The sequence below is a fragment of the Hyla sarda genome, chromosome 2 (assembly GCF_029499605.1).
Source record: "Hyla sarda isolate aHylSar1 chromosome 2, aHylSar1.hap1, whole genome shotgun sequence".
NCBI lineage: Eukaryota > Metazoa > Chordata > Amphibia > Anura > Hylidae > Hyla > Hyla sarda.
Window position 1 is genome coordinate 459,945,351 of NC_079190.1, and position 25,544 is coordinate 459,970,894.

General features: G+C 41.1%; 1 protein-coding gene across 6 annotated transcripts in view; it reads left to right on the plus strand.

Moving 5' to 3' along the window:
* LOC130357063 (uncharacterized) overlaps positions 1-25,544 on the plus strand; it is a 732,821-nt gene that overhangs the window by 203,412 nt on the left and 503,865 nt on the right. The gene's annotated exons all lie outside the window — the stretch shown is intronic.

The following is a 25,544-nucleotide window of genomic DNA, read 5'->3' on the forward strand; positions in this document are numbered from 1 at the left end:
CTGGAAAAAAAAAAACCTTCATAATTCAGAGCATAGGACAAAAGTTTTGTTATTGGGACAAAGGGGCATTTATTTCTGTAAAGATTTTTTTAAGAAATGTTTATGGGCTAAAGGGACTTTTCTTTAGTATTTCTAGCAGTCTCCAAGCGAAACCATACCCCAATACATTTGTACATAAATACACAAATGTATATATTACAACCTATGGTGGATATAGAGGAATGCGAAAACAACCCCTATGAGTCAGGAGTGAATTATCTCCCTGTCATGGGAAATAAAACCTTTCCTGCTACAAATACAGATATCAGAATAAATCCTTTGATGAAATCATGTAATGTTTTGTCTTTAAAGAAACCACCATCTAAATGAATTCTAACAAACCAACCACAACAACTGATGGAATCAAGTACGTAGGACTATATACCGCCTGTTCCTTTAGGTATCTCTCTCTCACAATACAGCGAGTATTCCTAGTCAGGCTACAATTGCCTTAGCAATGGGCCATGGTTGTCCTAACTATAGTTCCCATTAGTCATCCTTGCTGCCTGTATATTACATTGACCCACCTTATTGGCTACTTCTCACTCTTTGACCCCTTACAGTCCGTTTTCTGCTCCCTACACTCTGCAGAAACGGCCCTAACAAAAGTAACTAATGATCTCCTGACGGCCAAATGGAATGACAGTTTCTCTCTATTGATTCTCTAACATCTCTCTGCAGCTATTGACTCTGTAGATTACCAACTTCTCAGTAGTCTCCGCTCCATTTCTTCTTCAGGACTGGTTTTCTTCCTTCCCTTCTGACCTCATATTCAGTGGGCTTTAATTTGGGGCGGTATCTGTGCGGAATTCCGCATGTGGAAATTCTGCTGTGTGAATAGACCCTAAGAATAATCTTAGCAGCAGCACTCATTGCCAGGCGGCATTCGAGAAAGAAAAGAACATTGCTAGGCTTTGTTCCCACATATTTTTGGAGCATAATTTGAGGCATATAGGGGGAGATTTATCAAAACCTGTGCAGAGGAAGAGTGGTGCAGTTGCCCATAGCAACCAATCAGATTGCTTTTTTCATTTTCCACAGGCCTCTTTAGAGGCCTGTGGAAAATGAAAGAAGCAATGTGATTGGTTGCTATGGGCAACTGCGCCACTCTTCCTCTGCACAGGTTTTGATAAATCTCCCCCATAATGTCCATCTTATGTCTCCATAAAACATTAATTATGTTGTTTTGTTTTTCATTAAATTGCATAGAATTTTTGGGGCATTTTTGTGTTGTGATCAAGTTTTTCAAACTTTTTTTTATTTCTTTTTGAAGCATTTTAATGCATGTTTAACATAACATTTCTTGTCTTGTTTTGGAGCGTTTCACTAGTGTTTTATGCAAATCAAGTTTTTTTGTTTTTTACAATACTGAAATGTTTGGTTTATACACAAAAAAAAAAAAATACCAAACATTATATACAGAAAAAAATATATATTTTTGGATGGGAAATAGCTTAAAGGGGTACTTTGATGGAAAAAAAAAGAATTTCTTCGAATCTACTGGTGCCAGAAAGTTCTTTCCAGTCTGACCACAGTGCTCTCTGCTGCCACCTCTGTCCATGTCAGGAACTGCCCAAAGCAGGAGAGGTTCACTATGGGGATTTGCTCCTACTGGACAGTTCTTGACAAAGACAGAGGTGTCAGCAGAGAACACTGTGGTAAGACTGGAAAAAACTACACAACTTCCTCGGGAGCATAGAGCAGCTGATAAGTACTGGAAGGATTAAGATTTTTAAATAGAAGTCATTTACAAATCTGTATAACTTTCTGGAGCCAGTTTTAAAAACATTTGTTTTCCACCAGAGTACCCCTTTAAAACACATACTATTCCAATCATTTTTAATTCATTGGGAAAAAGGACATAACATGGACCTTATGTATGAAAATACACTCCAAAACACATAAAAGCAAAGACCTGATTTGCATAAAATACAGAAAAGGCACCTGAAAAGATAAAAAAAAAAGGCAAGAAAAAAAAGCTCCAATGGTCTGTAAAATGAAACATGCATCAAAAGCTCCAAAAAGCAACATAAAAAGTATGAAAATTTGAGGCTCATTTTGCCAGTGAAACAATTAAACAGTGTGAACATAGCCTAAGAGTGCAGCAGAGAGGTCAGGTTCCATGTGGGATGTACAGTACATTTAGGACTACTGAATTGAATGAAGGTTTATTCCTAAATTTCATTTGCAATGCCAAATAATTTACCCTTCTCCATTGTATATTATTACATGCAGCTTTAGCCCTTTAGGTATTACTTTAAATTAAGCTACTTTCTGCATTCACTAAACAGGAATTTTCCAAGATTAAGATCAACACTTTATAGACAGTCCCACGGCAGTAGGGTTCAACGGATTGTTTATTATAGGTTGTGGTATAATATCTCAAAGTAAAACTATCTATTATTAATATTAATCTTATATATAAAAGGAGAAGACCTGACTCACTGACTCATCAACGCCCAGCCTAAACCCTTGGACCTAGAAACCGGAATTGTTGCACAGGTGTTGTTTTTAAGACGTAGACAAGGAATAAGAAAGGATTTTTCGAAATTCCACCCTTAACCCCTTAAGGACGCAAGGTTTTTCAGTTTTTGAATTTTCGTTTTTTCCTCCTTACCTTTTAAAAATCATAACCCTTTCAATTTTCCACCTAAAAATCCATATGATGGCTTATTTTTTGCGTCACCAATTCTACTTTGCAGTGACATCAGTCATTTTATCCAAAAATCCAAGGGGAAACAAAATTGTGCGACAAAATCGAAGAAAAAACGCCATTTTGTAATTTTGGGGGCTTCCGTTTCTACGCAGTGCATATTTCGGTAAAAATAACACCTTATCTTTATTCTGTAGGTCCATACGGTTAAAATGATACCCTGCTTATATAGGTTTGATTTTGTCGTACTTCTGGAAAAAATCATAACTACATGCAGGAAAATGTATACGTTTAAAAATGTCCTCTTCTGACCCCTATAACCAGTATGTGGGCTCATTTTTTGCGCCGTGATCTGAAGTTTTTATCGGTACCATTTTTGTTTTGATCGGACTTTTTGATCACTTTTTATTCATTTTTTAATAGTATAAAAAGTGACCAAAAATAAGCTTTTTTGGACTTTTGAATATTTTTACGTGCACCCCATCGACCATGCGGTTTAACGATATATTTTTATAGTTCGGATATTTATGCACGCGGCGATACCACATATGTTTATTTTTATTTACACTGTTTTATTTTTTTTATGGGAAAAGGGGGGTGATTCAAACTTTTATTAGGAAAGGGGTTAAATGATCTTTAATAACGCTTTTTTTTTTTGCAATGTTATAGTTCCCATAGGGGCCTATAACATTACATACATTGATCTTTTACACAGATCACTGGCATGTATTAACACGCCTGTGATCAGTGTTATCGGCGCTTGACTGCTCCTGCCTGGATCTCAGGCACGAAGCAGTCATTCGCCAATCGAACACCGAGGAGGCAGGTAAGGTCCCTCCTGGTGTCCTGTAAGCTGTTCGGGACGCCGTGATTTCACCGCGGTGGTCCCGAACAGCCTGACTGCGCAGCCGGGATACTTTCACTTTCGCTTCAGACACGGCGGTCAGCTTTGATCGCCGCGTCTGAAGGGTTAATACAGGGCATCACCGCGATCGGTGATGTCCTGTATTAACCGAGGGTCCCAGCCGTTGATGGCCGCCAGAACTGACCCGATATGACGCGGGGTCACCGGGTGACCCCGCGGCATGTCGCAGGAGCCGGCGGAGGACGTAAATATACGTCCTTCGTCGTTAAGGGGGTGAAAAAGGGGTTGGATTTTTTTTTGCTTTTTTTAAAGTCCCATACAAGTCTATGGGAAATATATGTTACTGCATAACTTCCAAACAGCTGGGGATATTTTGATAATACTTGGTCATATGTTACTTATATGTCCACTTAAAATATAGGATAGTTAATTTAACCCTTAACTATCCCCATTTGTGAGGGTCTGGGTTTTTGTTTAAAGTCCCATGCAAATCAATGGGAAATGTATGTTCCCACATAACTTCCGTAGGGATGGAGATATTTCAATACCTGGTACATATATTACAGGTCGGCATATGAGGACAGGATGGGAGGTCGGGATATGAGGTCAGCATAGGAGGTCGAGATAGCAGGTCGAAATAGGAGGTCGAGATAGGAGGACGGTCTGATCTGGATAGGAGGTCATGATAGGAGGTCATGATAGGAAGTAGGGATAAGAGGTCGAGTTAGGAGGATGGTATATGAGGTTGAGATAGGAGGACAGGATAGGAGGTCGGGATAGGAGGTAGAGATAGGAGGAAGGGATAGGAGGTCAGGATAGAAGGTCGGGATAGGAGGTTGGGATAGGAGGTCAGGATTGGAGGTCGAGATAGGAGGTCAATATAGGAGGACGGGATAGGAGGTAGGGATAGGAGTTCGGGACAGGAGGTCAAGATAGGAGGTCGAGATAGGAGGATGGGATGGTAGGGATAGGAGGTCGAGATAGGTAGAGATAGGAGGATGGGATAGGAGGTCGAGATAGGAGGACGTGATAGGAGGTCGGGATAGGAGGTCGGGATAGGAGGACAGGATAGGAGGACATGATAGGAGGTCGGGATAGGAGGACAGGATAGGAGGTCTGGATAGGAGGACGGGATAGGAGGTTGGGATAGGAGGTCAGGATAGGAGGACAGGATATGAGGACGGGATAGGAGATCGGGATAGGAGGTCGGGATAGGAGGACGGGATAGGAGGTCGAGATAGGAGGACGGGATAGGAGGACAGGATAGGAGGTCGAGATAGGAGGACTGGATAGGAGGTCGAGATAGGAGGTCGAGATAGGAGGTCGAGATAGGAGGTCGGGATAGGAGGTCGGGATAGGAGGTTGGGATAGGAGGTTGGGATAGGAGGTCGGGATAGGAGGTCGGGATAGGAGGTCGGGTTAGGAGGTCGAGATAGGAGGTCGAGATAGGAGGATGGGATATGAGGACGGATAGGAGTTCGGGATAGGAGTTCGGGATAGGAAGTCGAGATAGGAGGACGGGATAGGAGGATGGGATAGGAGGTTGGCAGTATATAAGCAGCGCGAGAAGGCGGGTTCCCCTGCACCCAGACTTGGTAAAAGTCCTCAAAGGATGTCGATCTTCAATTCCGTGAAACAGCAGATGTAATGTTTCAGGTTGTTTGCATGCCCGTAGACTTTACCCAGAGCGGCCTCATTACTATAGGTTCGTAAAAAGTAAATCTATGTTAACCCAAATTTAACGCGAGTAAAGCCGCGGGCAAAAGCTAGTTATTTTATGTATTTTTGCTATTTTCTGCAGTATTCTGTTCTATCTTAAGGCTGTTTACATTTCAGTTTAAGACCTGTTATTGTAGTTTTGAAGCAGCTGGAGGTCCACAGTTTGGAGGACTAGGGGCTATAACATGAGTATAAGAAAGGAACAAATATAGATTTGGTTGCACATGCTCCGCTTGCTCCTTCATTTCCAAAACCTCCATTGACATCAATAGAGAAAGCTGCACTAACATCCATTTGGTTAGCTAACCAAACAAATGGCTAGGAACTATAGATCCAATGGCAAATATTAAGGAATCTTCAACCTTAGAGGATAGTCACCCAGCACAAATAAAATACAAAGCAATGTTGTACAGAATACAAAGCAATATATAATAGCGGAACATTCTGATTTCTTGAAACATCCTTCAAATGAGGGAAAGTAAATTATTTTATAGACAGAATATGTTTTTCCCTATCATATGAGGAAAAAAATATTATAGAATAATCCACAATAAAAAATCCCATTTATTACTTTGTTGCTCCTCTTCAGGCTTTAAGTTCTTATCGACTTCCATAATGATGAACAATATTCTACACTGTATGGGGAATATTGGTTTATGTGGTGGTAATATGTGGTTATGGTGAGGTGATATTATTTGACTCTTGTAAACATATGTACTGGATTCCGTCAATTGTAATATACTTATATATCTGTCTTATTTGGTAGCTATATGACTTATTCAGATGTACTGTGTGCAGTATTATCATGCATGGAAAATTGTTAAAAATAGACTAGCTGAGTACCTGGCATTGCCCGATCTTCCTAACTAAACCTTATGGAAGAGGAAAAGCAACAATAATGCTCTCTCTTCATATCTCTTCCTCATATCCAGTCCTCATATTTTGTCTTCACATCCCAACCACATATCCCATCCTCATATTCCGTCCTCATATCCCGTCCTCATATTCCATCCTCATATCCCGTCCTCATTATCCCGTCCTCATATCCCGTCCTCATATCCCGTCCTCTCATTTCATCCTTATATCCCGTCCTCATATTAGTCATCCTCATATCCCGTCCTCATATGCAACCTCATATTCCGTTCTCCTATACCATCCCTGCGCGAACTATTCCCTGCACCAGTCTGCTGGAAAGCCAGTGGGATGTTTAAAGTCCTGGACAATCTCTTCAGCCCAAGAGTAACACGATCAGGAGATGTACCAGAAAATCCGTAGACTTGCATGGAACTGAATACAAAAAAACCTCACCCTCGCATGCCAAGAAGATGGGTTAATATTGATCAAACTCTACCATTTAGTTGATATATAAGTAACAGGTGCACCAAATTTCATTGAAAATTCTACAAGTAATGCTGGAACATACATACAAACATATATATATATATATATATTCTGTACATACATACTTGCATTGATATATATATATATATATATATATATATATATATATATACACAAATAAGGGTGCATCACTCAATTCAAGTGCCGTTTTATTATCTTATGTCACAGCAACGTTTCAGCTTCTCCATGAAGCATGATTGATAAAGGCTTCATCATCTTTATATATATATGTATGTAGAACTCCAAAAAAAAGCAACACATCAAATGATAGGATGTCGGGACGCAGTCTGTATAAGGATCTAGGTGAGGGATCCCAAACTTCACACAGCATACGTAGGACAGCAGCACTCACAGGTAGTGAAAAAAACTTGGTCTATATTCACAATAGTGCAGGCGACGTTTTCAGCTGGGTGAGCCAGCTGAAACGTTGCCTGCACATTTGTGAATAAAGACCCGATTTTTTCACTACCTGGGAGTACTGCTGTCCTATGTATGCTATATATATATATATATATATATATATATATATATATTTGTATATAAACAAATATGTGTTTTATATATGTACTATTAGTGCTGTCACAATGGAGGGTGGGGGCGTATAGGGAGGAGAAGTTAAACAGGAGTGCCAATACTGTGTGCTTGGCTCCCAGCCTGCCCCTGCAAGTAGCACATTGTGCATCTAAGTTAAGTACCATCTACAGTAAGTTATGGAGTGATCATATACTGTAGGTCATATGCCATAGACTTTCCATACCAGCTCTCATGGGTAAAGAACAGTTTCATCTAATGACAAACATTGCCTGAACAGATCACGACTGAGTCCTGCTAATGTGCAACGTAACATATTGAGTTGGGGCCAAATTGTACGCACTGCTGGAAATCCCCAGTCACCACCACAATTATACAACCCTTTGGGCTATATTAAAAGCTCTCAAATTAATGGGCTGCATCTTCGTCTGATGAAGAGCTTTTAATGTAGCCCGAAAAGTTATGAGATTCTAGTGTTCCCTGAGGAATTGGACATGGGATTTTCTACATTACCTTCTCTGTTACATTTTCACTGTGTTCTACAACCTCAAAGTCCCGGTTCTTTTATTTGAAATCATAAAAATGTTTTATCTCTTATCTCCTGTGGTTAAACCAAGGACCACTAAGAGTTTATATCTTTGTGGTTAATATCAAGGAGGAAGTGTTGTAAGATGCTTGGAATACCATGAATGCATTTCAGCTGCTCTCAACTTAAGAACAAAGTATTAAGCGGATTATAGAATAAGTTAAATAATAAAGAAATCCTATTGATTTTGTGTCTAACCTGCATATGTTGGGTCTTTTCCATCTGTTTGCATTGTTTCTCTGAAGGTATTACTGCCTTGAGTGCTTTTTGAGTAAGCTTGCTTTTCCTGGTGGGATGTTTGCCCTTACTCTGGTCAAGATTGCGTATCCCGTGCACCACTTGTAGTCCTTTGTACTTCACTTGGTGCGGCCTGGTTGCAATAACTTGTGAAATAAGTGAGGTCTGAGGAACCGCAGCTTCAGATAACACTTTGAATTTATTCAGATCTTCAGAAACATTTCAACCTCACAAGGCCTTTCTCAAGTCTAGACTAAGAAATGTATAAGATTAAAAGGATGTTTCTCCTTAAAAAAAAAAGTCAAATCAACTGGTGCCAGAAAGTTATATAAAATTTGTAAATTACTTCTATTAAAAAGTATTCCAGTACTTAGCAGCTGCTGTATGCTCCAGAGGAAGTTGTGTAGTACTTTCCAGTCTGACCACAGTGCTCTCTGCTGACACCTCTGTCGTTGTCAGAAACTGTCCAGAGCAAGAGAAAATCCCCATAGCAAACCTCTCCTGCTATAGACAGTTCCTGAAACAGAGGTGGCAGCAGAGAGCATTGTGGTCAGACTGGAAATAACTACACAACTTCCTCTGGAGCATATAGCAGCAGATAAGTACTGGAAAGATTAAGATTTTTTAATAGACGTAATCTACAAATCTGTTTAATTTACTGGCACCAGTTGATTAAAAAAAAAATCCCTCCAGCGTACCCCTTTAAGGAGAGTGTCCTAATGACATGTGAAGACTTATATGCTATTTACACTTCTTTAGGAATAAAGCTTATGCAAAGCAGCTCTCACACCACTTTTTTCCAAGTGGTTTTCCTTTACAAAGTCAGTGGAAACTGCCTGTGAATTTATGCCAAGCCAGACATGTCTAGAAGAAGTGATTACCCATATGCAGATACCTGTTTCAGGGTGATTGCCTGAGCAGGATGTCTGCAGATGGGTATTATCTTCTTCTGCAGATGCATTCACAGTCAGTTTCCAAAACTCCTAGTGGAAGAGAAAAACTCAGACTTTTAAAGGGAAAACCTTGGAAAAAAGTGGTTTGAGAGCTGCTTTGTATATTCTTTTTACCAAAATTTCCAGTGGAACATAAATGGCTCTACCCATCTTTATGAGTACTCTTCTTAAGTAGAAACATTACCAATTTAGTGCCCCAATGATAGGCCTTTCACATGCCAGCCAACACCCTGCTCTTTACTGATAATAGACAGTCACCCCAAAACCGCTGTTTTCATATGAATATTGTCTGAGACCAACCGTGGGAACATGGAGAGTGAGCCGCAAACTGACCCTAAAACATCTCTCCCTGCCTCCCTGCCTACTTGCCCATCCATTCTAAACGATAAATGGACAACTGGGCGCCAGTCCCTTCCTGCGCTCAAGTGCAGTGGCGTAAAAACCCATAATATACATACAGACCAGAACAGAAACAGAATACTACTAGACAACCAGATATACCAGACAGAATACAAATACTAACAGGGCAGAATATAAACTCACAAACAGAGCAGAATATAGTGAATTAACAAACAGTTCATAAACTGGATATCAGATAAACGGCAGACATGATAAAATGAACAAGACCAGGCATGATATGAGTATACAGCAGAATCCAGGAGATGAAGGGGATAAACTGAAGAACTGAAAGCCAAAACACTAAACTGAACAGGTAACATAGGACGCTGTTAACAAACAGGTATAAGTACAAAGGACAAAGATCAGATCAACCAAACAGAATAAAAATATAGGACACTGTTCACACTGGGACACAGAACATACAAACTGGACTCCCCACTCCACTATAGGAGTAGCCATTAATAATAAAGACAAATAGGCTACTGGCCAGCGGACACACTCCACCGTGTGGACAAAATGCTGACCCAGTAGGAAACAGAAATATAATACATGAAACACTAGACTAGAAGCGGATGAGTCTGAATAGACTCCAGAATACCAAACAGGAATTTAACATACAGAGCACAGGGTACAAGCTAAACTCAGACAGTGTGAACACAGACAGAGCAGAACAAAAAACATAATCCTAAAACCGAATAATGTAACACAGACTAAAATACAAGGAGCATGCTATATAACCATGGCTAAAAACCCAGATAAAAAAACAAGATAAATACAAGGTAAATGCTCAAGCAGACATAGTAAGAATATAGCACAAACAGACATAGTGGCATTAAACTAAATAACCAGCACCAGAATGCAGGAGAACTCTGGTTAAATAACTCCACCTGAGTTCTCATTCATTCAGAGCATTAACTATTCCCTATCCAGATAGAATAGCAAACTGCTCCCAACAAACTGGTGTGAGAATACACACCTAAACAGAAAAATACAAAAACAAATAAACGGACATTACAGATATAGGTCCAGATTTATCAAACTGTGTGAGAGAAAAAGTGGAGAGATTTTCCCACAACAACCAATCACAGCTCAGCAAACAATCTCTGGTAAAGCCAAAGCTGGGCTGTGATTGGCTGCTATGGGAAAATCACTCCACTTTTTCTCTTACACAGTTTGATAAATCTGAGCCATTGTGTCATTCTAAAGAGATCTCTAGCTTGGCATACATTCCCAGTCAGTTTCCAAGACTCCTAGTTGGAATGAAACACACATTTTTATTTTTAAAACCACATGGAAAAAGTGGTGTGAGATCTGCTGATGTTTTACCTCTTCCTCCACTCCTATCTTCTGGCTGTACAGGCATGCTGGGAGTTGTAGTTTTGCAACAGTTGGAGGTGCACTGGTTGGGAAACCCTGTGCTAGACTTTTTATTAACTATAGCTACTCAGTTCAGTTTCATTTTACTCCATCATTTCACCCTCATAAGTAAAAAAAAAAAAAAGCATTTGTTTTTCATAAATCATGTTTGCCGACCCGATCCTCATGCATTGTTAGTTATAGGCATTTTTGTACATATCCCACTCAGCTGTTTTCCCTTCCATTCTTTGTAAACTTAAAGCATTGTATTAATATATTTGCCAGTAGCACCCTGTATGGAAGAGTTACATTTCTAGAACATACACACAGTATATCAGATGCTAGAGTGAAATTCCCTTTGCCCTGTAGGTAACATTAAAGATATGTAGGCTAAAATACAGATCCGTATTTTAATTTCTATTGTCTTTTAAGGGTACATTCACACAAGCAGATTTAGAAGCGAGCTTCCCGATGAAAATTTGAGCCGCATCAGATTTTTCGCAGAGGGATTTTCACAGCGAAAAATTTGCAGCAGATTCCATTGAAGTCAACGTTATCATTCTTATATGATATGATAGCGTTACTTTCGGGCTGGAGAGATTGCTCGAGGCATTTAAACATGCTGCTGACTGTCCGGGAACAGGTGCAGAGAATACTTAGTGTGGGGATAGGGACCGGATATGAGGTGGGGATATGAAGATGGGACATGAAGTTAGGATATAAGGATGGGGTATGAGGACGGGATAAGAGGTCAGGATGTAAGGATGGGATATGAGGTTGGGATATGAGGTCACGATGTAAGGATGGGATATGAGGTTGGAATGTAAGGATGGGATATGAGGGCGGGATATAAAGTCGGGATATGAAGATGGGATATCAGGATGGGATATGAGAAAGGGATGTGAAGTCAGGATATGAGGACTGGATATGAGGACGGGATAAATTTGCCTTGTACACGTTGCAGCAGAATTGCATCCAATACAATGGGAGGCTGCGGCACTGGAACTTCTAAGCAGAATTTTTATCAGGGTTCATATTGAGGAATCTCCAACCAGAAACATTCTGGTCATCTGGTCAGAGAATACTTGGGCGTCCAGTGCTAGAACAGCGCAGAAATTTCCATCCCCATTCTTTCAGAGGTAGAATTTCAGTGGCGGAAGCCCTTCCTATGAAATTCCCTAGCATGCACTGTGCAGCATAATCCCATAGACAGCATTGGGATTCTGCTGCGTCGGAATTTTGGAGCGGAATTTCGTTCAGAAATGACTCTGCTTACCCTAGCCATAGGCAGGATTCCACTCGAAAATTGCTCCATGTGAATAGGCCCTAAAGGAAAACTTCACATTTCAATGCTTTACATATGTTTTCATTATTCACAAATAATTGCATATATAGATTCCTAATCCCCCCCCCCCCCCCAATATTAGGGAATAACTAGGCAGACTTACTGATCATTAGTACTGAAGAGGTGGGCTCAATCCTTATGGAAGTCATAGGCAGGTAAAATGTCCTCATATCTTTTTTTGCTGCTGGGCTAGTGATTTGGGGAATCTAGGCGGATGTGCTGTCTAATTTTGAGTATTATGAGCACATATTTATTTATAAGATCAACTACTATCTTTCCCAACCTGCAATTGATTATAAACATCTCCTTTGAGGCTTTCCCTGCTATCAGGGGATACAATGCAGTGTCCTTCCATTAACAGGACCCCCCCCCCCCCCCTTCCTCTCTGCTTACGGTCATATGATTCCTCAGCCCATTTTCTTTCCTATCCTCTCAGCACTTTGTGTCTGTAGGGGACGGCTTCTTCCTCATTACGAATCAGCAGGAGGGCCAATGTTTTCTTGTTTTGAAGCGGAGGGACATTTGTTATACCCTGTTTACAACCAGCAGGCTTCCAACCTCAGCCCCCCCACACACCTATCTTATTGCATGCTTCTTTAATCAGCACCTGGGGAGGGGGGTTTTAGAAATCGGAAATAATCTTAATTAAATGTTTTCTATTCCAAAACAAGGAGATTCTTATTTTTGAATACAAGGCAGCATAACAGATGACAAAAGGCAAATATTTACCGAAGAACAAAAAAGTCAGATTAGGCAAGTGGTCAATTCGATTATTCGGGTTCTCCTGGTAGAGATGTTTAACCATGTTAGATAATTGCCAGGACACCTATAGAGGAGGCAATTTCCCTTCTGCAGCTCAGTGTGGCACGGAACTATTATATAAAGGATATCTACAGATCATCAGGGAAAACTGTCAAAACGTATATTGCATTATGGCTCCTCGCCAGCTTTTATTTCATCATTGTGTTTGATGAACGGCTCCTGTGAAGTCGGACTGTTTAGGAATTGAAGGCATTTCTGGTTGTGCGCATTCTCAAGAACTGAAGGTGGAGTAGAGTTTAGTGCATGGCACAAACATTCACGCCTCCTATTGATTTCAATGAGAATTGTGCTACTCAATTCACACATTGAGAGTAACCTGGGGGAAATTGGATTTTGGCAAAAAAAAAGTGAACAGGTTCAATCTTCCAATGGAATCTGCCAGAGAAGTCCCGTTTGTAAATCGGACAACACTTATGTATTGAACCCTGTACGACAGGATTGCAAATTTATGTGTTAAAGGGGTACTCCGCCCCTAGAGATGTCTGATCGCGGGAGTCCTGCCGCTGGGGACCCCTATGATCTCCGTGCTGCACCTGACGTTCGTTTAGAATGCCACATCCAATAGATTTGTGTTAAGAGGTGTGGCCGTGATGTCACATGTCTCCGCCCCGCATCGCCAGTCATCCAGCAGGGCGTGAAGTTTGCTCCGTGCACAGAATGTCTGGGGTGCTGCAGCCGAGATCGCGGTGGTCCCCAGCGGCGGAGGGGATAAGATATCTAGGGGCTGAGTACCACTTTAAGCTCATTTTGCACCAGATGTATTCTTATTTCTTGAAAAGCGGGTGGGGCTTAAAAGAAGGGTGATTTCTTGTGGCTCAAAACACTTAGGCTAGGTTCACACTACGGAATTTCCGAGTGGAATTACTTTTTGATTCTCTATTCAGAAATTCCATTGAGGCAGAATCCTGCTGCTGTCTGTGAGATTCTGCTGCATGGCGCACACTGTGAAATTTCATCGGAGGAAGTTCCACTGCTGAATTTCTGCCATGGAAAACATTATCTTGCTCATTCTTTCTGTGGAATCCGCCTGGAATATATTGCCATCTATGAGGACAGCATTGTATGCACAGTCATAGTGCCGACTGATTCTGTTGGCACAGGCCACACTCGAAATCAATGGAAATTTTGTAGTGTTAACCTAGCCTTACTGTGATTTTAGCTGTGACATGTGTTTGCCCGGCTAAAAATCGCCATATGTCACTCAAGTGATCGTGCTACATTGCAACTCAGGTAGTAAATGTGGTCATGCTGTAAACCACAAGTGGTTATGATTATGAGAAAAAAGAGCCATACTGAACAGGGATTATAAAACATCGCTCGTGTGTGCTTTATGGTACTGCAGATGCTCCTGAATCCTGAAAAAATACATGAAAAAAATGTTTTATTCTTATGCGTTTATAGTCGGTGTCACACAAATTGTGACATCATGTAAAGAGTCCCAAAGGGAAGGCAGTAATAGATTACAGCTCCATCATATTCAAGGCGTTACTATCGTGTAAAAACTTAATCACAAAAAGGTAGGTAAGTGGACATCATTCCCGGTACACTAAACATGCAGGTGGGAAGAAAAGAAAATTAAAACCATTAAAAAAAAAACACGGAAGTTAAAAAGAGAAATTAAAAAGCAACCGAGCTGAATTCATATGAAAGATTGCGAAGGAGACTCCTGAGCACCATTATGCGGTAGGAATGGCACATAACTGTTGACCTCGTTAAGGCCATGAGGGGTCATGGTTCCCAACTTAAAAATCCAGCGTGTTTCTCCCTGAGCAAGAAGTTTGGGCCAATTACCTTTCCTAGGTCCGATGGGGATATGATCTATTCCCCGAAATCGAAGGAGGGACGCGTCACATTGGTGTTTCAGTTTAAAAGTGGCGAGGAATGGTTTTCAAACCCTGTAAGTCCGTTGCATCAACTGCCCCCGGTTGTCCCGAACGTGTTCACAAACTCATCGTTTAAGCTTCCACATATTCATCCCTACATAAATTAAATCACAGGGACAGGTGGCAGCATAAATGACTCCTTGTGTGGAACAGTTAATGGTACATCTGATTTCATAACTCCTTGACTTGGATGCATCAAAGAAAACAGTACTCATGTCCATGTTACAGCAAGCGACACACTTGCCACAAGCTGAACTTCCCCATTTGGGGCTTCTGGCCCCAAAAATGGGTGTTGTCTCTTTAGGTGTGTAATAACTATGCACCAACACATCCTTCAGATTTTTGGTACGACGATAGGCCACTGACATTCTGGAGGGTAGTATGCGATTCAATGTAGGGTCGGTAAGAAGTGTCGACCAGTGTTTCTTAATAATATCTACTATCTGAGTGCTCTTAGAAGTACCGCAATATACAGGATGCATCTTACCTGTTCTGATGTCTGTTGGTCCTCCTGGTGATGATGTAATAGTTAAGTCTGTGTTGCCCACTTAGCTCGCCAATATGCATGCTTTATGCTCCTGTTATTGTAGCCTCTTTCCTGGAATCTTTTCTTGAGGTCTAATGCTTTGGTCTCAAACATTGCTTCCACGGAACAGAGCCACCTTGCTCTAAGAAATTATCCCACAGGTATGTTCCTAATCTGATGAGATCGATGTGCTGATGTCGCATGTAGCACAGTATTGGCGGACATACTTTTACGATATAAGTCAGTCTGGATGTATCCATTATTGTCCACTTGGATTTGGATGCCTAGAAAATCAATAACAGAGCGACTGGTCTTATAAGTTAATTGTATATTTAGATAATTTGCGTTTAGCTAGTTCTTAAATTGATCAAATTCTTCCATAGTGCCTTGCCATATAATCAGCACATCATCTATGTACCACCCCCATGATATCACCTTGCTCAGATGGGGAGAGTCAGATGCAAAGAGGGTCCTCTCCCACAGCCCCAGGAAGAGTTTTGCGTATGAGGGCGCACAAGCCGCCCCCATCGCAGTCACCTAGAGCTGAAGGTGGAGGACCCCCTTTATAATCACAGGTCAGTATGGCTCTTTTTTCTCTTCCTTTCCCTCCCCCTCCCCCCTCCCCCCTTTCCTCCTCTCCCCTTTGGACTGATTTTATTATTGCTGATTTGCACTTTTCTCATGGTTTTACTACCTACCTTGTAATTATGAGTGCAGTTTATCTCCGCTGACGTATCCTTTTCTCCCTGCTGTCATGGGGTTAACACCCACTACTACTGACCCATAGCATCTGGTTGCCATGGACCCGCATCCTGGTCCTCTACCCCACCGCTGCGTCAGGCGCCAGTGGATGAAGTTGGATCAGGTCACAGCCTGTTGCAATCATGCCGATGGTGTCCCGCTCCTCCCCTCCTATGGCATATGTCTACACCGTTGGTGGGAGGGATCGGAACACGCCGGTGGACATCATCTGTTAGCTCTTCCCCCTGTGTACGCTCTGGTGCGCGTCACAGGTGGGAGTGTCCTGAGCTCCGGCGCACATACCATAGGGTTCCATTACAAGTGGGCTAGGTAAACACTACATCCCATCCATTTAGAACTGTGCCTGTTAATAAATTTGGGGCATCTCATGCCAACCAAGTTTGTCTAGATCATATGCCAGTTTATAATAAATATCCTCTATCATTAAACATTTTTTTTATTTTGGTATTTTGACTGCAGGTTCAGTCATATGGATGGTCAGCTCATCACTTCCAAATTTTAATTGTGATTGTAATACAAAGAGCTTTACATTGTAAAAGCTCAGCTACGGTGTTATATCACCAAACTGTTGGTTTTAACAGCACTCAGCAGAATTATGATTCTGGACTATAATACAGGCTGCCATTTTGGATCAGAAAAAAGAAATGAATGTAAAGTTTTTTCAAAGTTACTCAACTTTCTATGTAAATTATATCTATGGTATGTGGTTTTGAACATATGTTTTAAATCTTTAATGGTTTTCTATACTATTTACACTTCCCAGGCAACATCTGGACATCAGTCTTTTTTCCCATTTACAAAATGTATGCAAATAACAAAATAACAGCGTATGTGCCAAACCGTAAACTAACGAATGTAAATATTTTGTGAACAGAAACCGTTTTTGTACAGTATATTATAAACTCTTTGACACCCATAATTCATAAATCATCAACAAGACAGCATTTAAACGCGCTGGCGGAGACGGCTTCATTAGCGATGTTTCGTTCTGCTTTTTTACATCTGTATTACAGTCTTCGCCACCGTACACGCAACGCATACAAATAAGATGCTCTCTGTGTCTGCCACGACAACAAAAAGCTGTTATTTTATTACTCAGTGGTTGGTGTAAGCCGGAATCTAAATGCAGGGGCATCGACAATTATATTAAATTGAAGGTCGTGTGTTGATAAAGGTGTTAAAATAAGCAAAATGCCCTTCTTTATTGTACTTGAAATATTGAGATGAATGGTAATTAGGCAAAGTCTAGACAAGGTGAATTATGCTTGAACTGTCCCCGGAGAAAGACTGAGGATTTGTTTTCCGAGGTAAAGATAAAATGTTTTGTTCTTTCAACAGATACATTTGTGTAGATAATAAAATCAGTAATTGAAATCTAATCATCTTCTATGGTGCTCGGTGGGACAGAACCTCGGCACAAGGTTAACGCTCTCATTGTACATCAATAGTCGAGATTTAAGTCATTTTCTGGATAGCAAATAAAACGTTTTATTCCACTGCTGGGTTTTCATAGGTTAACATCACGGGCTGTCAACAAATCCTGTGGTTCTGTCTGTATGATCAATAGGGTTATTTACATGTTTAAAAGGAAAACACATTTGTGTTAATAATGAAGATACAATTTCTCAAAATTAAGGGATGCAAAAACTTTTGACAGAAGTCAGACAAATGCTTGATTGGAGTGTGCGTGTGTTCTAAAAGACTTGGCTAACTTTGACGTATCTCCCAGGAGAAAAAAAGGAAATTTAACAGGTCTGAACAGTCTTCACACCTAAATGCAGATAAGACAGTTGATGAATCCTATCAAACTCTGTGGATTCAAGCAACTATGCTGTTGTGTGTATGGGCCCCTTTAGACTGACATAGAAGTTTAGATTGTAATATGGCAGATATAATTCTTGGTACTGGTAACTGGTAAAATATGTAATCTGCAGATATTTTAGTATCAAGTATGTAGTGAACCAAGCAGACAATCAATGCTGATGCAGATGGTTACTCTCACAGCTGCAAATAACTCACCAGTAACAACCCTATAGGGAAGGGCCCCTGTTTATACTGGTTTTGAACCTAGTTGTATAGTGGAAGGTTGCAGTAACATGAGAGAGACAGATTTCTGCTGCTGCAATGGCCTGTTCCTTTAGAGAGGTTGTTGTGCCACAATTAGTCACATGCACCTTGATGTCACATGCCTCTGTGACTATCAATCTGATGCACCATTGGAGTACTGTGAATCTTCTGCTGAGTATCACTATCACAAAGGAGGATTCCAGAAAAGATGAGCCCAGACTGCATCGGATCAGGAGACACCTAAATTCTCCCTCATGAGTGTGATACTCGGCAGTGGCGTAGCATGGGGGTGAAGGGGGGGCCGGCCGCACCGGGCGCAACATCTGGGGGGGCGCGCTCGCACTCGCAGCTCTCTGCCCCTGCCTGGCTCACTCACTCTCTCTGCAGTGCTGGCTGTGCGAATCCGGTTTGAGCCGCCGGGTCGCCGCCCACTGTGGAGGCGGGGGGGGAGGGGCAGGCGTGCGGTGGGTGCGAAGAGAGAGCGAGGGACTATCTGGGGGAGGGATAGTGCAGCAGCCACCCAGCGCAGCGCTGAGCGTGGGAGAGAAGCACACCAGACCAGCCCAGGCAGCAGCAAGAAGAAGCTGGCAGCGGCGGCAAGCAGGTGACACAGGCCAGAGAGGAGAGAAGGAGCCAGTGGTGACAGACGCTGCAGGAGGAAAACCTAGGAGGACCTGGAGGAGAAAACATAGCCTGTTGACTGCTGTGATCGGGTCTGGGACAGCCGGTGAAAAAAAAGGTAGGAGTCACGGGTGAAAGGAGTCAGGACTGACTGGAGTAGTACTGGGCTCAGTGGGCTGGCTGTGTAGTGCTAGCAGAGCATCTCCAAAACTGAAGTTTCTTAGGGATGTTCCCGGTCTGCAGGTCAAGACTGGCATGTTGAGCTGACCAGATGGATTGAAGTTTGGTTGGTTTAACAGTGACGAGACAGATTTCGATCCGTATGTAGCTGCTCCAGCTCAACATAAGGTGATGTAAGCCAGTGGGTCTAGCAACCTTTAATTTATTTATCAGTATTTTCATAACAAACAAAACATGTGCTTAGGGGGTAAGGGTTTCTTTAACTAATCTAGTGGAAGAGACTCGAGTGCTAAAATCCACGGGTTAGGAGGCGCAAATTACTTGCCTTGCCCCGGGTGCTGACAACCCACGCTACGCAGCTGATACTTGGCAGAAGGTACACAGTACTTACAGTAGGTGTTGCAGAGGACTTTGTTACCTATGCCATGGTGTAAACCTTTTTAGAGTAGAATACCCTGCCCCAAGAAACCATGTCTATCTATAGACTAGTGTCTATCCATGTCTATCTAGTAGCAAGTGCATTGGTTTAGCCAAAAGCTGCAAGGTATAATTGCTATGGCCTATCGGGAGCGAGGGTATGACCAATGTGAGCCTATCTAAGTGAGCGCGAGTGAAGGGACAGCAGCTGTGCAGGTTGTAACTGTTAAAGTCTCAAAGAAAGGTAAGTATAAAAAAAAAAAAACGTTCTTAGTAATGGATAGTACATAGAGAATCTGTACTGCAACATCCAAACAAAAAAGCAAGAACAAATACAGATACTCACCACTCTGCCCAGGCCAGTTGAAGCGCACTGTTGCCTGAAACAGCTGTTACTCAGTGGTTGTCTGCATCACTGACCATGTATGAATGACAACAACAGAGTGGTAAGTGCCGGTATCTGTTTGCAACCTGAAATTTTTGAGTACTGTGTCTCCTTACTAAGAAATATTGAAGTTGTTACCAGGACTCAGTAAAAAGCTTTGACCTGATTTTGAGAATGTTTCCATGTGGTTCTTACAATCAAAGGCAAAAGACGGATTATAGGGGTTATCCACCATAAGGGGATTTTAGTACGTACCTGCCAGACAGTAATGGACATACTTAGGAAGGATCTGTCAGGGATGTGGAATCCCTATCGCCCGATGCCCAGGACATGCAGTTTCGGGTGCGGAGTAGCTTCTTGCTCCCCGTGCAGACCTGCATCCTCTGCCTTCGCTCCCCCCAGCTCTAGCTTTGGAGAGCTGAGGGGAGGAGCGGACGCATGTCTGGACAGGGAGCAAGTGTCACACCGCCGCTAATAACTAGCATGCGGCGCTCAGCAGTATGTATAGAGCGGGCTCCGGACTCCTGCCCGCTCCATACTCTACAGCCCGCGGCTGTTTTTAGTAGCCGCAGCTGGCTATTAACTCTTTAGATCCTGTCAAAGCTGACAGCGGTGTCTAAAGGGACATGTGACTGCTCCCTGGTGGGCTAGTGGGGTGGATCGACCCCCCCCCCCCCCCCCGCAGCGCGATTGTGAGGGGACGATCCACTATGGAGGTAGTCATAGGACTTACCTCTGTTCCCTGCTGTCCCGCTCTGTCATTGATAGATCCTGGCTGGACCAGGCTCTATCAATGGATCACAGAGCACACAGATCAATGAGTTCAATAGAACTCTATTCATCTGTATGAGAAATCTAATGATTCCTCCTATAAGTCTAATAATGTGTAAAAAAAACAAGTTTTAATAAAAGTTTAAAAAAACACACATTAACCCTTCCATGTTAAAAGTTCAAATCACCCCCTTTTCCTATATAAAAACATGCAAACATAATAAAAATAAACATATTTGTTATCGCTTTGTGCGTAATTGTACAACCTATCAAAATATAACATTATGTATCCTGTACGGTAAATGTAAAAAAAATACCAAACAGCAGAATAGCAATTTCTATAATATCCCAGAAAAAAAAGTTAAAAAGTGATTAAAAAGTCAGATCAATACCAAAATGGTACCGATACAAAAAACAGATTATGGCGCAAAAAATGAGCCCCCATACAGCCTGGTATGTGGAAAAAAAATTAAGCTACAGGGGTCAAAAAATGGCAATTAAAAAAATTCAAAAAAGTTCAGAATTTTTTTTACATTTGTAAAACATGACGTAAACTATACAAATCTGGTGTTGCTGTAATCAAGCTTAAAGTATCAAAATAACATGTTATCTCAACCACAAGGTAAATGGCGTAGAAAAGAAAACCATCAAATCTGCAAAATGATCTTTTACTATTTCAATTTCATCACCTATTTTTTGGTTCAGAGAATATGTTATTTAAAAATTAAAAGGCATCATTATTGTAGGTAGTTATGGCTATTATAGGGCGAGGAGGAAAAAAAGAGAGTGTAAAAGCAAAAATTGGCCCGGACAAGTGGATCGCCATGAGGGACAAGTAGATTTTGCTCCATTTTAGTCTTGTGGACAAGTAGTTTTTTTTATAAAATTTCCACACCCCTGGATCTGTGCTTAACTTTGTACTAAATTGCTATGTTGTGAGATTACCATAAAGCTGTGGCTTTCTTTTTGTGAACTGGATATTTCCTGTTGGAGTTTTCTCTTTTACTACAAATCCCATAATTCCATTTTCCTCCCTCTCACACATCTGACTAGTGAGGATGTGTCTCGGCCGCACTGCATCCTCGGAATACCTAAAACAGGAGTAATTTTGTATGCTGTTAAAAATGAACATCCAGAGCAAAGATCACATAAGAATGCGAGACATCAGGGAAAGGTACAGATGCTATATTATGAACTACACTAATTTTACAGCCCCAGTAGCATAGTCAAATAAAATAAAACATTCCTGTAATACCCCTTTATCTGGGCAACCAGGGGTGTAACCGTGTTCACTGAAGGCTTCACATACCCCAGTCAAAAGCATCATCCAAGAATATGAACATGAAAGAGTCAATTGTTTTATATGCCAATACTTTATGTGAAAGTAGCTTTTATTCCATTTAAAAATATACAAACAAATAGTCACCCAGGTGCAGTTTCAAGAGCTCTTGAAGCATCACACATGCATATTCGCGGAGGTGGAGTGCTACAGTGCCTAGCCCACGGTGAGTGCCTATGTTTGCGGCTGGGAATCGGAGGCTCCAGTTGTAGTGAAAAATCTGTATGAAACCGCAACTTCCCTGACGGTTACTGCACCTGGGTGACTATTTGTTTGTATCTTTTAATTTGAAATAGAAGAAACTCTCCAATTATAAAACAATTGTCTTCAGTTTACTCTTCTGCTGTTTAGATTTCCCGCATTTACTCTGTTACTTGAGTTGTACATTAGGAAGTTGTAATTTTCTAATATAAAAGTAAAGGTTCACCCGAGGTGTAATGAAATGATTATATCTCAGTTTGACCGTAAAATACCCAAGGTCTCCATGAAGTCATGCTAAAGTAAAATTAAGAAGTATTCTCGGTGCATATTTTTAGCTTGCGCTGATTTTTATTAAAATAGATGACATTTTTGAAGGATCCCTATAGATAAGATAATAATAGTAATGACTGTTCTGCATGTGTAAAATGATAGATGATGTGAACCGAATATCCACCTCCTATTTGTGATTAAGGTTTCCTCGGCATCAGGAGAATGTTAATGACACACAACTTAAGGGAGTTGTGTAATACATGGGTTCTATGGGAAGGCAAAGGGCAGAAATTCAACAGCAATGGCTTTCAAGGGAACATGTCATGTAGATTTTATTTTTCCTGATTAGAGCCAGATACTGAGATGTTCTGAGAAGTTATTTTTTATAATCTGTTTCTATTTTTTGATAGTGATTGTTTACTGTCCGGGCATTCTGGAAGCTGTAACAGTTGGAGGTCCACAATTTAGAGACTATTGTAATAGTTTATAAATTACAATAATTCTTAAAGGGGTATTCCAGCTTTAGACATTTAATCCCCTATCCAAAGGATAGGGGATAAAATGTCTGATTTTGAGGGGGCCCGCCGCTGGGACCCCCGCAATCTCCCTGCAGCACCCGCATTATGTGCGGAGATGCGTCTCCAGGCTCGGAAACCAGAAGTTTTCCCGACTGGAGACGTGACGTAACGCCATGCCCCACTCGTGACATTATGTTATGCCCCCCTCCATTCATGTCTATGGATAGGGGATAAAATGCCTAAAGCCGGAATACCCCTTTAAGAAGAATACCCTAAGAAGTAGTGAGGTCTTTTGGTGTCGTTACGATGTTGATGTTTATATACATTAAATTAAAGTTGATCAAAATTTTTCAATTTTAATGAAAATTTTGTGTTAAGTTGTAAATTTTAATGCATGACTGTTTTAGCTGACCAATCAGTGTCTTCATTTGGGAAGAAGTTGGCCGTTGTACTCTTCACCCTCTAAACTCTCCAGAGTTAATGGAAAATTCCCAGATACAAAAATGCAACAGGTTTCTACTTATATATATGGAGATGTCTCCCCTAATTTAAACATTCTGGTAAAAAGGGATGAAAGTCAACAATTCAGTAGTAGAGCCAAATATTGCTCTTTCCCCTAAAATTTGCTTCTTTTTCCTATTCCTGGACTCATGAAATCCTTTGTCCAAAACCATGCTTAGACCTCTTCTGGCAGCGGCCCGTTTACCTTTAGCCAATAATTGGAAAGAAAATATGCCACCCACATTACCAGCATGGGTCACAAAAGGTTGACCAGATCTCTAGACTTCAGGAAGCATAAGGCCCACCACAAATTTCGGAAGATATGGACTCCATGGACTAAATACAGAAATATTGCTCTTGACTTAGAATCAAGATCTTACAATTCATCTTAAATGCATTTCTCCCACTTCTTCTTTTTCTACTTATTGGGTCCATGCTGGGCTTTGTTGGTTTGAGATTTAAAGGTGAGTGCTATCTACTCCATTACTCATAAATAATGTATGCACTAACTGTACTCATGACTCATCCATCTATTTGCCACACTCCTCCCTAACACCACTTCATCTGACCCGCCACGCAACCCTTCACCCTTTGTTTTACTGGTTTATTATTGTTCGGACTACCGCCTACCAACTTGTGGAGGTGAGAGATGACATGTGGACTTACTGGCTTTCCTAGGTCTTACCATGTATTGCCATATATATTCCTTTTTACCCTCCCCCCATTTGTTGGAAAATTCTACTACAAATGCACTGTAATATTGCATAAAATCTCTTAATATTCTCTTAACAGTTTTCTTAATAGAAAGATGCTTTAAAAGAGTTGGGAAGAAGTTGGCCCTATCTGAAACTTACAGTAGATAGTCGCCCAAAAGATGTTTCATCCACACATGCTCACTCAGAGGATTCTCTAGTATTTTCCAAGGCCGATCTGACTCTTGCAATGCTAAAAGGCAATGCTATTTAGGGTTATAAAGAGGGGTTTAGGGGAAAAAACTTTTTGTAGAAGTACTCCACTTATTTGTGTAAGAGCAGGTTTTCTTTTTTTTATTAATTAAATGTATTGGGACTAAACCATCTGCAGATCTCAATAGTTTTAATGATAATGTTTTCTTATCTTTTTTCCCCCCATTTTTGAATGCCATATCACAACTTATTTCACTTTTGTCATCAACTTTTCTGGTTTCCCTCTGTCGTTCCGTTGACTGTAAAATAAAAAAAATAAAAATAATTGAAAGAAAACCATAAGGCAAGATTTTTGTTTGTAATCAGAGTTAATTAAATTTATTCGCTCCTCTCCAGAAATCAATTTTAGATTCGTCTGCCGCCAAGATTCATCAAAAGAATCAATTTGACCTCTTTGAGCTTCGCTTTTGGCAAGACAAAATAATTGGTAAACATATGCTCAGGTCTGACATACCAGGTAGATTAGCAAATATAGTAGAATGGGCTTGATTCAAATACTATCAGCATGAATGCATATGTGCCCATAAACTTGCAGCCTTAAATAGACACTGTTGTTTTAACAGAATTTGCATAAATCAACAGTACAAGCAAATATAAGAAACTTTGTATAGAGTCAGGAAAAAAATACCACTTTCTCTACTTATCATTTTCTTTTCCTGCATCCCTCTCCTTAACTCTTTATTCACTTTTAAAAAATTGCCCAAGTCTGTCTTGAAAAAAAAATAAGAGACGGATTTCTGAGGGGTCAGGTTACATGGTTCCCATTGAAGTTAAAGGAGTACTATCATGTAGGACAATTAATCCCCTATCCAAAGGATAGGGGATAAGTGTCTGATCATATGGGGTTCGACAGGTCCAGCGGCTGACACCCCCCCCTCGATAAATCTCTATGAGAGAGCAAGAGATACCTGAACGCTGTATCTCCGGCTCTCCCATAGAGATACATAGAGGGAGGCATGTCTGCCACCTTTTATGCAGGGTCTACACACTCTGTTCCTGGGAGATCTGGGGTGCCGTGCAGGAGATCAACGGGGTTACAGTGGTTGGACCCACAGCACCCCCCAAGCCCCCCTCTACTCACAATAACACACTTATTCCCTATCTTTTGGATAGGGAATTAATTCTCTTGCACAATAGTACTCCTTTAGTGAAGAGGAGATGAAGATAAAGGGAGAGGAGTGGTGGGTGGTTGGAGAGAGCCAGAAGCAGACATAGAGACTGCAGACACTACA